This window comes from Pagrus pagrus, assembly GCF_965226575.1.
Source record: "Pagrus pagrus genome assembly, chromosome: 24".
NCBI lineage: Eukaryota > Metazoa > Chordata > Actinopteri > Spariformes > Sparidae > Pagrus > Pagrus pagrus.
Genome location: NC_140206.1, coordinates 20,091,520 through 20,105,790, shown reverse-complemented (window position 1 = coordinate 20,105,790; position 14,271 = coordinate 20,091,520). Strand labels below are relative to the sequence as shown.

Sequence of the window (14,271 nt, the reverse complement as noted above, 5' to 3'; positions counted from 1 at the left end):
GGTCACGTCAGCTAGATGGATTTTAATATCAGTGGTGTCATTTACATTTGTGTTTGTGCCTGTTTGCATGCATGTACGTGTGTGCGTGCGCGTGTGCTGTATATGATTTGAAGGATGTCAAAGAAAAGAAAACTGGATATAAGAGACTCAAAGTGAGAGAGTCAAAGTGTAAGTTACTTCAAGGGTGTATAGGTAGAGGTTCAACAATACAGATATTGAATAAAAGAGAATATTTAATTTAAAAGTTATTTTTTAATTCTTATTTTCATGTATTTGTGTAGAAGAGAGCAACGGTTTAAAAACACAAATAAAGAAAATTTATGGTGGAAATACAATAAAACCTCAGATACTAGATGATCATGTGATTTTATAATTATAAAATATAATTAATTAATATTAAGTAATCTTAATATTTAGTAAAAGCCTTTTTTGCTCAGGCAATAACTGTACCATCAAGCTCTATGATCATTGTATCCCTAATGTATCTGTTCATGTCATGCATCAACATATTTTTGTAAGGTGACAGACAGCAGAGAGGCTGGAGGAGATGGAGGAGGAGAGGCCAGAGAAGGTAGAGGAAGAGAGGCAGGAGGAGGTAGAGAAGAAGAGGCTGGAGCAGATGAAGGAAGAGAGGCAGGAGGAGGTAGAGAAGGAGGGGCCGGAGCAGATGAAGGAAGAGGGGCAGGAGGAGGTAGAGAAGGAGGGGCCGGAGCAGATGAAGGAAGAGAGGCAGGAGGAGGTAGAGAAGGAGAGGCTGGAGCAGATGAAGGAAGAGGGGCAGGAGGAGGTAGAGAAGGAGGGGCCGGAGCAGATGAAGGAAGAGAGGCAGGAGGAGGTAGAGAAGGAGGGGCCGGAGCAGATGAAGGAAGAGAGGCAGGAGGAGGTAGAGAAGGAGAGGCTGGAGCAGATGAAGGAAGAGGGGCAGGAGGAGGTAGAGAAGGAGGGGCCGGAGCAGATGAAGGAAGAGAGGCAGGAGGAGGTAGAGAAGGAGAGGCTGAAGGAGATAGAGGAGGAGAAGCTGGAGGAGATGGAGGAGGAGAAGCTGAAAGAGAGGCTGGAAATTCACAGGTGAGGTTAAATAATGATGGATATGTTAGTCATGAGATTCAGCACTGTGACAAATGTTAGTGTGATGATGATCTGAATGGCAATGCTTCACCCATGTGGCTTTAAAATCAGAGCTTTATATCAAGTCTGGTGTTCTAAGAGGCCCCATCATGTTTTACTGTATTGCACTACAGCCCTACAGCCCTGCACTAAAGAGTAAAGATGAGAACTCTTCGAAGTTGCCTCTTTGTCTTTCATTAGTTGCTTTAATCTATAACATCTGCATGACGTGAAATTATGATTGCTAATGCAAAAAAACGTCAGCTTTCAGGAGTGCTGCCATGGAGCACTTTTGTGTCCCCACCAATCTCAAAATCAAACCTACTCCCTTGCTCCCACATAAAACAAATTTCAAGGTCTGCATTTTTTCATCTACGTAACATTGCAAAAATCAGGCCCATCCTGTCTCAAAAAGACGCAGAAAAGCTAGTCCATGCATTTGTTACTTCCAGGCTGGACTATTGTAATTCTCAATTATCAGGCTGCCCTCACAAGTCTCTAAAGAGTCTCCAGCTGGTCCAGAATGCTGCAGCACGTGTACTGACAGGAACTAAAAAAAAAGAGATCATATTACTCCTGTATTGGCCTCTCTGCACTGGCTCCCTGTAAAATCAAGAATAGAGTTTAAAATCCTTCTCCTCACTTACAAAGCTGTTAATGGTCAGGCACCATCATATCTCCAGGAGCTCTTACTACCCTATCACCCAACTAGAGCATTACGCTCCCAGAACGCAGGATTACTTGTAGTTCCTAAAGTCTCCAAAAGCAGAATGGGAGCCAGAGCCTTCAGTTATCAAGCTCCTCTTCTGTGGAACCATCTTCCTGTTTTGGTCCGGGAGGCGGACACCCTCTCTACCTTTAAGAGTAGACTTAAGACCTTCCTTTTCGATAGAGCTTATAGTTAGGGCTGGCCCAGGCCTGTTTTGGACCAGCTCTTAGTTATGCTGCTATAGGCCCAGTCCGGGGGACAAATGACACACTGAGCTTCCTCCTCTCCTCTCCATCTGTATACATTATGCCTGTATACATGCCCCATCTCTGCATGTCACTGACTTCACTTCTTCCCCGGAGTCCTTGTGCTTTCTAGTCCTACAGGCTCCCATGGATCCTGGCCGCGCCCGGGTCGTGGTTCGTGGATGCGCCTACTGCTATGGCCCTGCCTGATCGTGGATGCGCCTACTGCTATGGCCCTGCCTGATCGTGGATGCGCCTACTGCTATGGCCCTGCCTGATCGTGGATGCGCCTACTGCCATGACCCTGCCTGACACCCACCACTACTGTCGCTAATATTAGTCATATCTCTGTTACATACGTTCCACTACTATTATTGTAATGCATTACTACATACTATCCTTACCGTTAACCACTACTACTGTTATCACTAGTAATCACATTTCCATGTGCATTTCATTGTTGTTGCTGTGATGCCTCTTTATGTGCTTTCATTCCTGTCAACCATCCATTATAATTGTATACATTGTGATCTCATTGATCTGCTCTGTACATGCGACATCTATTGCACGTCTGTCCGTCCTGGGAGAGGGATCCCTCCTCTGTGGCTCTTCCTGAGGTTTCTTCAACATTTTTTTTTCCCTGTTAAAAGGGCCTTTTTTTGGGGGCAAGTTTTTCCTCACTCGAATCGAGGGTCGAAGGACAGAGGGTGTCGTCTCTGTACAGATTGTAAAGCCCTCTGAGGCAAACTGTGATTTGTGAATTTGGGCTATACAAATAAAATTTGATTTGATTTGATTTGAAAGCACTTTGTTAACTCTGTTTATAAAGGTGCTCTACAAATAAAATTATTTCACTTTTACCAAAGTAATATTGTAACACTCTATCTTTACTTTTACTCAGGCATGTACACCTGTGCAGATGGACCATGGGAATTTAATGATGATTTGACAGGTGGATAGAGATGCTTCTGATGATGCTTCATTTACTGAAAATATTCTTCTTGGACTTGGGTTCTTTGTGTAACATAATGAGATGTATGCATGTTAAATTTACCCAAAATATAATGTGCCTAAAATGTGCATACAATGTGGTACAGATCCTCAGTCAGCACAGGGTTAATTCTAACATCTTTCTCGTCATGTACACAGCCTAACATTAGTCCACAAACACAATAACACAACCCTCTACATAAAGGTGGAAAAGATTTTTAGCTGAATATGATTTAGCCTGACAAAAAACAAAATTCCCACCCATGTTTAGCGATCGGCCTGTGTGTGCAATGAGACAACTCCAGTGATCTAAGGTCCAGTAAGATGTCTGTTCCTGTATTGTTTGGTATTTAAATGATTTCAGCATATGAGTACCCATCAGTGTGCACAGTGATGCTAATACTGCAGATATGGTGAGAAATTGCACTTAGCAGAGAAACTTGACACAAAGGAATAAAGAATGCTTTTATTCCTCTGAGAAAACAAGAGACCCTCGCTGCTGACTTACAGAGCATGAGCATCCCAGCAGCAGAAGTTTGTCTTCATGTCTTTTTTCCTGTAATGGAGCAAAATGTATTTAAAGACAAACCTTCTTAAAGGTTTAGCTTAAGATGTATTTTAACTGTTAATAGACTCTTATGGAATTTAGGCAGTATTTCAAATTGAGAAGTTTGTAATTGGTATATATTATAAAAATGGGCCAACTTAAAGTTAATAAAGTCTCCAATTCTTCTACATTTTTATGTAATGTTACAGATGTAAAAGTTGGCAAATACAAAGTTAAATAAAAAAAATCTTGTTTATAATATGTTTATCATAAAATGTTTATAATAGCCTATGCCTAACTGGAAGTGAACCCTGTGAGTTACTGATAAATGACAGTGACCCTCAGTGGCACTTTTATTGCGCTTCTGTCCAAATAAAAAAAATAATAAATAAATAAATATAATTTATTACATTATAAAGCCAATATCTACATAATATTGCTTTAAGTACTGACTGTAGTGTTAAAGATAATGACTACAATCATGTCTACCTACAGTGCCCTTCCTCAAGCACTGAACAGCAAATAACCGGCCTCCAGAGAAGACATGTCAGGCCAGCATCACATCAGCCTTCAGTTTCTTGGACGCCTCGTCATGATGAGATCATTAAAAGTTCAGGAACACACTTCAGTCAAATTTCACACAATATTTATTTGATTCAAACATTGTCAGATTTGTGAATCATACATGAAAGATGAGAATCTGATGATCTGTCTTCACCGTCTTGATTTCTGGTGTGTGTGCGTGTGTGATCCCAAATCCAGCAGCACAGAAGAAGAAGCAGATGAAAATAACAATCGTCTGTGCTGGTCGGGGGCGCTCCTCATCGTCTGGACTGGTGGCTGAAGAGGTAGGTGTAATGGGTTGAAGGCTCGGGGGGTGGTGATGACTTCACTAGGTGTTCACACAGTGCTCTGGTGCCTGGAAGCAAGTTGTGTGCTGAGAGTGGTTCAGTGGTCCACTGGGTCTTCATGGAGGATTGGTGGGTTGACGTCCACTCTCAGCTTCTCCAGGGCACCAAACATGAACGCTGTATTCGAAACCGCATACTATACTGCTAGTACGTACTGATTTGGCCAAAATGTAGTATGTAGTAGTATGCAGTATGCAAACAAAAGCTTAATCTGCAGTATGCGAAAAGTTCCCGGATGTCCTACTGAGTCGGAAAATATTTCCAGTATGCATACGACCAGTCTACTCTGCCTACTGTTTCCCACAATGCAATGCGCTGGAGCCTGGATCATGAAGTCCTCGTCACGTACACCGGAGCAGTACAGCGTTTATGTTTGTTTATATAACATAAGTACAGTGCATTGGCTACTTGACTATTGTGACGAAAGCTAAAGGGACAATAGAATTCCAGGCTGTTGTACATATGAAATGAAAAAAAGTACTGTTAATTAAAACATTTTTTTTATTATTAATATTTGGTGATTTCTGTACATACAGAGCTCCAGAGACAGCGCTATACTGTATACTAGGGGTGTGCAGAGCAGCCGATATTTGAATCTGTATTTGTATTTGTTGAGGGGGGAAAAGTATTTGTATTCGAGTAAAATTCAAAATAGGCGTAATTTTTTTTTTTTTTGAGTTACACTTCTAATTTTCGTTATAGTGTAAGTATTCTTTAACTATCCATTATAATAATTATGGATATGCAATATTGGTTGATGTTTTTCCATAAATCCAGCAATGAACATGTAACAAGGAATGTCATTGAAAAGAAAATAACATAACAGCCATTACCTCATCCATGGTTAAACCAACAACTAATAAAATATCATTGTGAACATTATGAACCCCACCACCACCCGTCCTTGTTGGAGGACGTTGAACAGACAGAATAAAAACAAATAATACTTAAAAGAATTGTTCTTTCTAATGCACAGAGCTCCAAGAACTAAACTTGATCTGTAAATAATATGACATAGTAGCCTATAAGATAAGATAACTGGCTTGCTGTCTCCCCCGGGACCACGACTGACGCATGTTGGCCGGCGGAACACCTCTGGAGACGGGGCTGCTGCCTCTGAGACGACCCGCTCCTTCCGGAGCTTCAATTCTCCGAAAACATTGAGGCAAATTACTAAACAGCTGTCATTTGAGTAAACTAACCACACATTGGGGATCTAAACGGTTACTTTCTCGCATGAAAAAATATTAAAACTTGATAAAGTGACATTAACAGCACTACAGCGGGAAATAAAACAGCTTTGCACCTGTTTTACAACTACTGCTGCCGGTCGCCACGAAATGCATTCTGGGAAACTTGCATACTGCGGTGAGAACGGCGTCGGCCTGCTGAAGTAGCATACTGAGTCCCACATTCAGTATGCAGTATACAGTATATACTAACGCAGTATGTAGGCAGTACGGTAGTATGCGGTTTCGAAAAACAGCCAGAGTCATTCTGCTCTGAAACACACACACGAATCATTTGGACGATAGCTATGTTGTTTAACTTGTATAAATACAAACAATGGAATTACCTTCAAGAAGGTTCCTATAATGAATATAATGCATATATTTGAAGCTAAGTGCGTCTCATTAACACTTTGTCACTGCTGGTACTTCTGTAGTCTCAGTGAGAGGATCACTTACTCACTGGTCCTGGGCATCCATCATCTCATCTCATCTGGTCCAGATCCTCTCTGTTGTCATGGAAATCCCATATGTCCCACGTCATAGCCTCTTGCAGACAAGATGATGCAGCGTGTTTTTAAAAAAAAAAAAAAAAAAAGAATAGTTTAGTAAGAATGAGTGAAACAAGTAGTAGTGACGGGGATGGACAGATGATTTTCTTAATTACCTTTGTCTGGTATAACCTCAAAGAAAAATACTCAGGACTGTCAGAGTTAGATTAACAATCGCTGAACCTATGAAATTCGTTAACTGTGTCAGAAAAGTTGAGATGTAAAGTATAAAAAGGACAATAAACCTGGTCCTAACAGTGATTTAGAAATGTATAAGAGCTCTGCCAATTGTATTGCGTTATTGATCAAACATGTAATGATTGCTGACATGATAACAATGAAAGTAATGAAGTTCCAATGTGACAGTTAAATGATCAAATTAATCAATTAAAAGTATTGTACTAAGCTGAGGTTGAGAAAAAGTTGAAGCATCACAATGCCTACGCAAAGATATCATGAGACCATTATTCATCGAGCGGAGAGACGAGCGGAGAGACGAGCTAAGATCCTTTGCACAGACGAAACAGAAGAAAGAAAGAAGGAAAATGGCGACATCAAGTGGTGTAGATCGTCACTTTCCAAAGTCAGAGTTGGGGGAGACCAGGAGGTTGGGATGAGGGACAGTGGATGATATCCTGATCATCCACATCAGCCTGTGGTGAAGGCGGAAACCCCCTGGGGGGGCGGCGAAGGCTGGGACCCTCTGGAGGCCGGCGGCAGGGGCGGCGAAGGCTGGGACCCTCTGGAGGCCAGTGGCAGGGGCAGCGATGGCTGGGACCCTCTGGAGGCCGGTGGCAGGGGCGGCGAAGGCTGGTAGCTGAGGCTTAGGGTTGTTTAGAAAGGCCATGAAATGAGATGGTACCTTGTCTCTCAACCAGGGCTTTGAGGAAATCTTTTTGTTAGTCAAAGATCTGATAGCCTCTCTATGTCCCTCATGGGTGGAACCCGTCCACATGCCTCGAAGGCATACTAACTCCTCAATTAAGTTTAATAGTTCATCCAAGATGTCTGCTGGGTCCATTTTTAGGGTCAGTTCATTCTGTCAGGACAAAGGTTATACAAAAATGGAGGACCCAAGTGCAGACACGCAGGCACACACACATCAGCAGGATAAGGGGAAACAAAAGCAAGCTTTAATTATATAAGCCAAAATACCAAAACACAAGAAATAGACAAACCCAAAACGAGACAGGATGACAAAAACAAAGTTGCAACAAAGCTTAAACAAAGTTCAACCAAAAGCAAAGTACAAATCAAATGAAAAAACAAGGAACCAAAATCCAAACATACCAGGAGATACAGGAGGAGCGACGGAGGAACACGGAGTAACAGGAACAACAGGGAACATCACAGAGGAATGACCAAACGAACTGACAAACACATGAGGGAGAACAAAGAGTATATACACAGACACTAACAAGGGGATCAGGAACAGGTGGAGCGAGGAGGGAAGAGGAACAGGTGAGGAAACGAGTGGAAAAGCACTGGGAGGGAAAAACACACAGGAGGAACTGAAAAGCAGGATGCGACACACAAGGGTAAAACTTCAAAGTAAAACAGGAAATAGAAACAAACAGACAGAACTATGACAACAATGTCTCTCACCCCCTCCACAAAACTCTGGACAAGCTTAAGAGCAGCTTCAGCTACAGACTCATGCAACCCCACTGCCTTAAGGAACAGCACAGGAAATCATTCCTACCTGGTGCCATCAGACTTTACAACGCTCACTCAAGACCACACAAATAATTTATTGCGCTTTAAATTATTATCCCTGTAAATGGAACTGCACCTTACTTCTCTTGCACCTTAAGTTCCACTTAGTTCCACTTAGCTCAGCATTTTATTTTATTCACCTCAGTATTTTATCTTATTTTGTAACTGCTTAAGCATTTTATTGTATATAGTATTTATGCTGCCCTCCGTATATGTGTTGTGATACACTTTGGCAGTTAGACAAACTCCTTCCTGACATCACGACTCTGAAGACAGTTGTCCGTTGTCCACAGGTTTATTTATGTAAGAAAGAGTAAAACTAAAACACACAAAGAGCATAATGAACACATAAAGTTGCTTCTTTTTTATACTTACACACACAACACCATGTAAATATACTCATTCTTAAATGAACTAAAATGCTTGCTTTTAACTGCTATTTTTAATGTATTTATTACTTATTTATCTGTAAACCATTGTATTTTAACGCATAATCAACTATTTATTGACATCTATTTGCATTTATTCCCTTACATGAATTTTAACAACAGTCATGGCGGAGTAATCATGATGACTCGATCGACTTCCTGCATAAACTTATCAAACTAAACATTATCACAAAATAACCATCTGCGATCATTAATAACATTAAACCAAATCAATACATACCAACGATGCCATCAAAAAGCATAAAACGCAGGAAGCAGGAGGGAAAATTAGCCAAAGCAGTGTCTCTGAAGCATGCTTGTGTTCATTTCCTGGTTATAAGCAAGGAAGTGAGTCACCTGACCTGTTCACATGTACTTCCTATTTTCAAAATAAAACCTACAAAATAAAAGTGTATTGATTGTAGCAAAACAGTATTTTGTTGTTTTTTATACTGTATATAGTACTTTATTGCTTCTATATTTGCCCTTATATTTTGATTGTATTGTACTTGAATGTACCTGCTGCTATGATAACCTAATTTCCCTTTGGGGATTAATAAAGTTATCTTTCTATCTATCTATCTATCTATGAGACGGAGTATGTGTGCAGCCTAAACATCGCAGAAAGAATTCACCGTCGAAACCAACAATGAATCAAGAGTGCAATGGATTAACCATTTTCACCAACCAACTGTGGATTATAATTTGGACATTGGAGTTCTTTTGTCCACTCTGCTGGCATGAAGTCTGGACTTCAAGGAAATTTGGAGACCTCGAACAGGGGTGTGAGTTACCGAAAAGACTTGGACTTTAATCAGAAAGGGAAAGGCATACTGGCTCCACGGCCTGACCCTCTCAATCTCTTCTACATCTAAGTATTTTATCCAGCCTCAGCTTTCTTACATTGCTCTTTATCATATACTTAATTGTGATTTTTACTAATAGGTATTCTTGATGATAATTGATGGTAATTGAGATAACTACACGCTGTATGCTTTGCCCTTGCTAAAACCAACATAATACAGTTAAAGTTGGTTTCTATCACTCTCCCTCTTCACTTTCTTTGCCTCCTCCATCAGCAGGGTTATTTATAGAGAATAGGGATAGAGAGTGGAGAAAACAATGCCTCTTCCTGTTGTGGTTGCACAATGGCGGACGTGCTTCCTTTGTGCCGTAATTCAACCTTCCTTTTTCTGGGAAAAGTCCAGCCCAGTGGCAGACTGAATTACATAGTAACAGTGAGAACCAATCTACTGTATATGTGAATGGTGTCATGGTGCAACCAGTATTTAATTCAGAATGATAAGTTAAAGCAAACAAGTTGTCTATTTCAAGTTTTTTGTTTTTCTTAACTCTTGTGTTGTCCTGGGGTCATTCTGACCCCAAATTAAATCTTTTGCCATCAAAATATGTTTTTTATTCATCAAATGGTCTGAAAATAATGGGGGTTGTTCGATACTATGCTTTTCATGATTAAAATAAATTTGATTGAATTATGGGTGTTGAATTTAATAACTTCTGTTGTCCTCTCGCAGCACAAAATGGTGCAATGGAGCAAATTGTCACACCCTACTGCTTTCGAGAACATCTTTGATTCTGGATGTTAGATGTGTGGGGTCAAGCAATGGTTATGACAACAACAAAAAACAGGTGTTGAGACAGGCAGCACAATGAGGAGGCAGAAGCACTATACTGCGCAGGAGGCTTGTGAGCTCACTTTGAACCATGTGGAAATGAATGACCAGGAGGACAATGCTGAAGATAATGAGGAGGAAGAATCAACTGATGAGGAGGATTCAGGGTCAGAAGAGGAGGGAAATAATAATGAGGTGATAGATCCAACATACGGACCACATGCTATTTCTTCCTCTGAAGAAGCCCCCACATCGCCTGCTGCATAAATGGAAGAAGGGTATGAAGTGAAGGAAAATGATGAACATGATGATGAGGTAGAATCTGAAGCTGAAATGGAAGAAGTGTCAGAAGTGGAGGACTGCACTTATTATGATGATGAAGAGGAAGAATCAACTGATGAGGAAGAATCAAGGAAGTAGGACCCAGCTGAGATAGAAGAATATTTCCAGTCAAAGGATGATACACTGATTTGGTCTTCCATCCCTCTCAGTGACGGACGATGCATGTTGACAGCAGAGAGAGGCATGGTCCAACCGCATATGCAAGGTCTCATATTGATGACAGAAAGTCCACTTTTGACCTGTTACTGCCCAAGCCTATTGAAAGAGGTGGTGCTGAACATGACAAACAAGGAGGGGTGACGTGTGTATGGCAACAAGTGGAGAAAGATGGATCGAATGAACCTGCAGCCATATGTGGGTATGTTGATTCTCGCTGGTGTGTACCGATCCAGTAAAGAAGCTACAGCTAGTTTATGGCATGCCAAGTCTGGCAGGGCAATTTTACGTGCTACCATGACACTCAAGATGTTTCATAAAATCTCAAGAGTGATTTGATGATAAAGACACAGGAGAAGATCGCTGTGCACAAGACAAACTTGCTCCCATTCAAGACGTATGGGACAAGTGGGTGTCTCTCCTGCCGTTAATGTACGATCCAGGCACTGATGTGACTGTGGATGAGTGCCTGGTCCCCTTCAGAGGTCGCTGTCCATTCAAACAGTACATCTCAAGTAAACCAGGGGAATATGGGATAAAAATATGGGCAGCATGCAATGCCAGGTCCAGCTATGCACATACAGGTATACACTGGCAAACCTGCTGGTGCACAAACAGGGAAAAATCAGGGCATGCGAGTTGTCCTTGACATGACAGGAGGTCTCCAGGGATCACCTGTGACAACTTCTTTACTTCACATGTCCTTGGTCTGCAGCTGCTGAAAAGAAAGCTGTACATGGTGGGAACATTAAGGTGGGAATAAGCCTGAGCTAGCCCCTGCACTGCTGTCAAAAACGGACAGGGCTCAGTTCTCATCGAAGTTTGCCTTCACCGAGACCAATACTCTGATGTCCTATCACCCCAAAAAACTGAAAAATGTTCTTCTGATGAGCACTCTGCATCAGGATGCTGCTGTGAGCAATAGGGATGACAAAAGGCCAAAAATCATCGAAGATTGCAATCACAACAAAGGGGTTGTCGATAACCTTGACAAGATTCAAGAATCAAACTGTTTAATGTCATATGCACAGTAAGGAAACATGTTTCCCTGTACAATGAAATTCTTCCTTTGCTGTTCACAGAATGCCAACAATGTAAAAAGGAATATAAATATATACAGCAGAAATATGCAAAATAAAGCACTTTTAAAAGGCAGCATGTAAAAAATATATTCAAAAAAGCAACAAAAATAACAATAATTAAACAGTGCAAATGTCTCATCTCATCTCATTATCTTGTCCGCTTTTCCTGTTCGGGGCGCGGTGTGTTGCCGCTTTATCCCCCCTTTTGGGGGGTTGCTGGGCTACTGGGGCCTAATCCAGTTCTCACAGGGCGAAGGACAGGATGAGTTGCCAGCTCATCGCAGGGCCCACTGAGGCCCTCGCAAGGTGCCAGCTGCACATCAGGAGCAATTTTGGGGTTCAGCATCTTGCTCAAGGATGCTTCAGCATGTAGCTCAGTTCCGCCCCGGGGGAGCCGGGGTTTGAACCAGCGACCTTCTGGTTGCTGGTCACCTGCTCTACCCACTGAGGTAACTCAGGTTACCAGTGTGTACATGACAGCCTGTTGGCCCCTCGTTGTCTTCTACAACATTCTCGACGTGTCTGCATACAACTCCTTTGTCCTGTGGTCTGAGATCAAGCCAGCCTGGAATCAGGGGAAGTACAACAGGAGGAGGCTGTTCATTTATTTCAAAATGTTTGTATTGATTTTTTGGCAAAATGTGGATACATGAACAAATCAAATACAGACAAAACAAAAAGCAAGACAGAAAAGATGGCAATTTAGCACTGCTTTAATAATAATAATAATACATTTTATTTAAGGTGCCTTTCAGGGCACTCAAGGTCGCCTTACACAACATATAAACAACGATTTAAAAGAGCAAAGGACACATATAAGTGCAATAAAAAACAAAAATAAAATCAGAAAACTGCAGGGTGGAAGACAAATAAAGTGAGTATGAGAGTTTGAAGAGGTAGGTTTTTTAGACGGGATTTGAAGATGGATAGAGAGTTAATGTTCCTGATGTCGGGGGGGAGGGAGTTCCAGAGGCGGGGGGCAGAGCGGCTGAAGGCTCTGTGTCCGGGAGGGAATGTTGATGTGGAGGAGGTCAGAGAGGTATGGGGGGGCGAGGTTGTGGATGGCCTTGAAAGTGTGAAGCAGAATTTTAAAGTCTATGGGAAATTTGACAGGAAGCCAGTGGAGTTGTTGAAGAACGGGCGTGATATGATTGATGGAAGGAGTTCTGGAGACAATACGAGCAGCTGAATTCTGGACCAGTTGGAGCTTATGGATGGACTTGTGGGGGAGACCGAAGAGGAGGGAGTTACAGTAGTCTAGGCGGAATGTGACTAGAGTGTGGCCCATCCTGTGGCAGTGCTGTTGGAAGTGAGGGAAGGACGGAGGCGGTTGATATTGCGAAGATGAAAGTAGGCTGACCGGGTAACATTGTTAATGTGAGTCTGGAATGACAAAGAGCTGTCAAGGATGACACCCAGGCTCTTAACCTGAATGGAGGGGGAATGGGGATGGGGATGGTGAAACTGGGAGTGTTAGTGAGAGAGGATTTTGAACCAACGAGGAGGACCTCAGTTTTATCGCTGTTGAGTTTGAGAAAGTTGGAGGATAACCAGAATTTGATTTCCTGTAAACAGACACAGAGGGAGGGGGGCGGGAAGGTGGAGGTGGGTTTAGAGGAGAGGTAGAGCTGGGTGTCGTCCGCGTAACAAATGGATGTTGTATTTTCGGAAAATATGACCAAGAGGAAGGAGATAGATGATAAATAGGATGGGACCAAGGACAGAGCCTTGAGGAACACCAGAGGAGAGGGGAGAAGGTTGGGATGTGAATGACTTTAGCTGAATGAACTGAGTGCGGCCAGAGAGGTAGGAAATGAACCAGTCCAGGGGTGTGTCAGTTATTCCAATAGATGCTAGCCTGTCGAGGAGGATGGGATGGGAGATTGTGTCGAAGGCCGCACTCAGATCAAGGAGGATGAGAATGGATGATAGTCCGGAGTCAGCTGCCATCAGGAGGATGTCGGTGATCTTAAGGAGAGCAGTCTCTGTGCTATGACGTGGGCAGAAACCAGACTGGAACTGTTCATATAGGTTATTGTTATGGAGATGAGTATGGACCTGAGATGCCACTGCTTTTTCTGCCGTATAAATTCTGTACATAAACCAATATCCTACTCATCTCTTACACATTGTACTTTGCACAGTAATTATTTGTACTTGTAATAACAACAGGATAAACAAATGAAGGCAAAGTAGGCAGTGCGACCCGCCGGAAAGAGACTCAAAAGGGTGGGGAAGAGGTGTCGGAAACAACTGATTTAAAGGAACTTGGGGCAGGATTTGTGAAAAAATAAACATGCATTTTAAGTTTTTTAATGCTAATGGGTGATGAAGCGTTCAAAACCAAAAAGAATGAGCCCACCCACGTATCTCTCCATTGCCTTGAACAGGCTGTGTGCTGCATAATGAACTGCAATTCGTGGTCTGAATTTACCGTGCAGTCCTGCGGACGTGATGTCAGATGACGCTGAATGCACGTCCATGGATACGGGAATAAGACAAGCGCGGTGGACCCAAACTAGGGTTTGGGTAGTAATGGATTCTACTACGGCCAGCAAACAACCCACCACCACACAAAGTCCACTAAAAAGTCACACTAAGAAGAAAACAAATGTTTTATCAGC

The 14,271-nt window shown here is 42.2% G+C and overlaps 1 long non-coding RNA gene across 1 annotated transcript; it reads right to left on the bottom strand.

The window, feature by feature from the left end:
* Nucleotides 1–4,305: 4,305 nt before the first annotated feature.
* LOC311253265 lies at nucleotides 4,306–7,803 on the bottom strand. Its single transcript, XR_014621660.1, has 3 exons — nucleotides 7,580–7,803; nucleotides 6,198–6,285; nucleotides 4,306–4,438 (listed from the first exon to the last, which is right to left on the bottom strand). It is a non-coding gene; the product is annotated as an uncharacterized lncRNA (long non-coding RNA).
* Nucleotides 7,804–14,271: the final 6,468 nt, after the last annotated feature.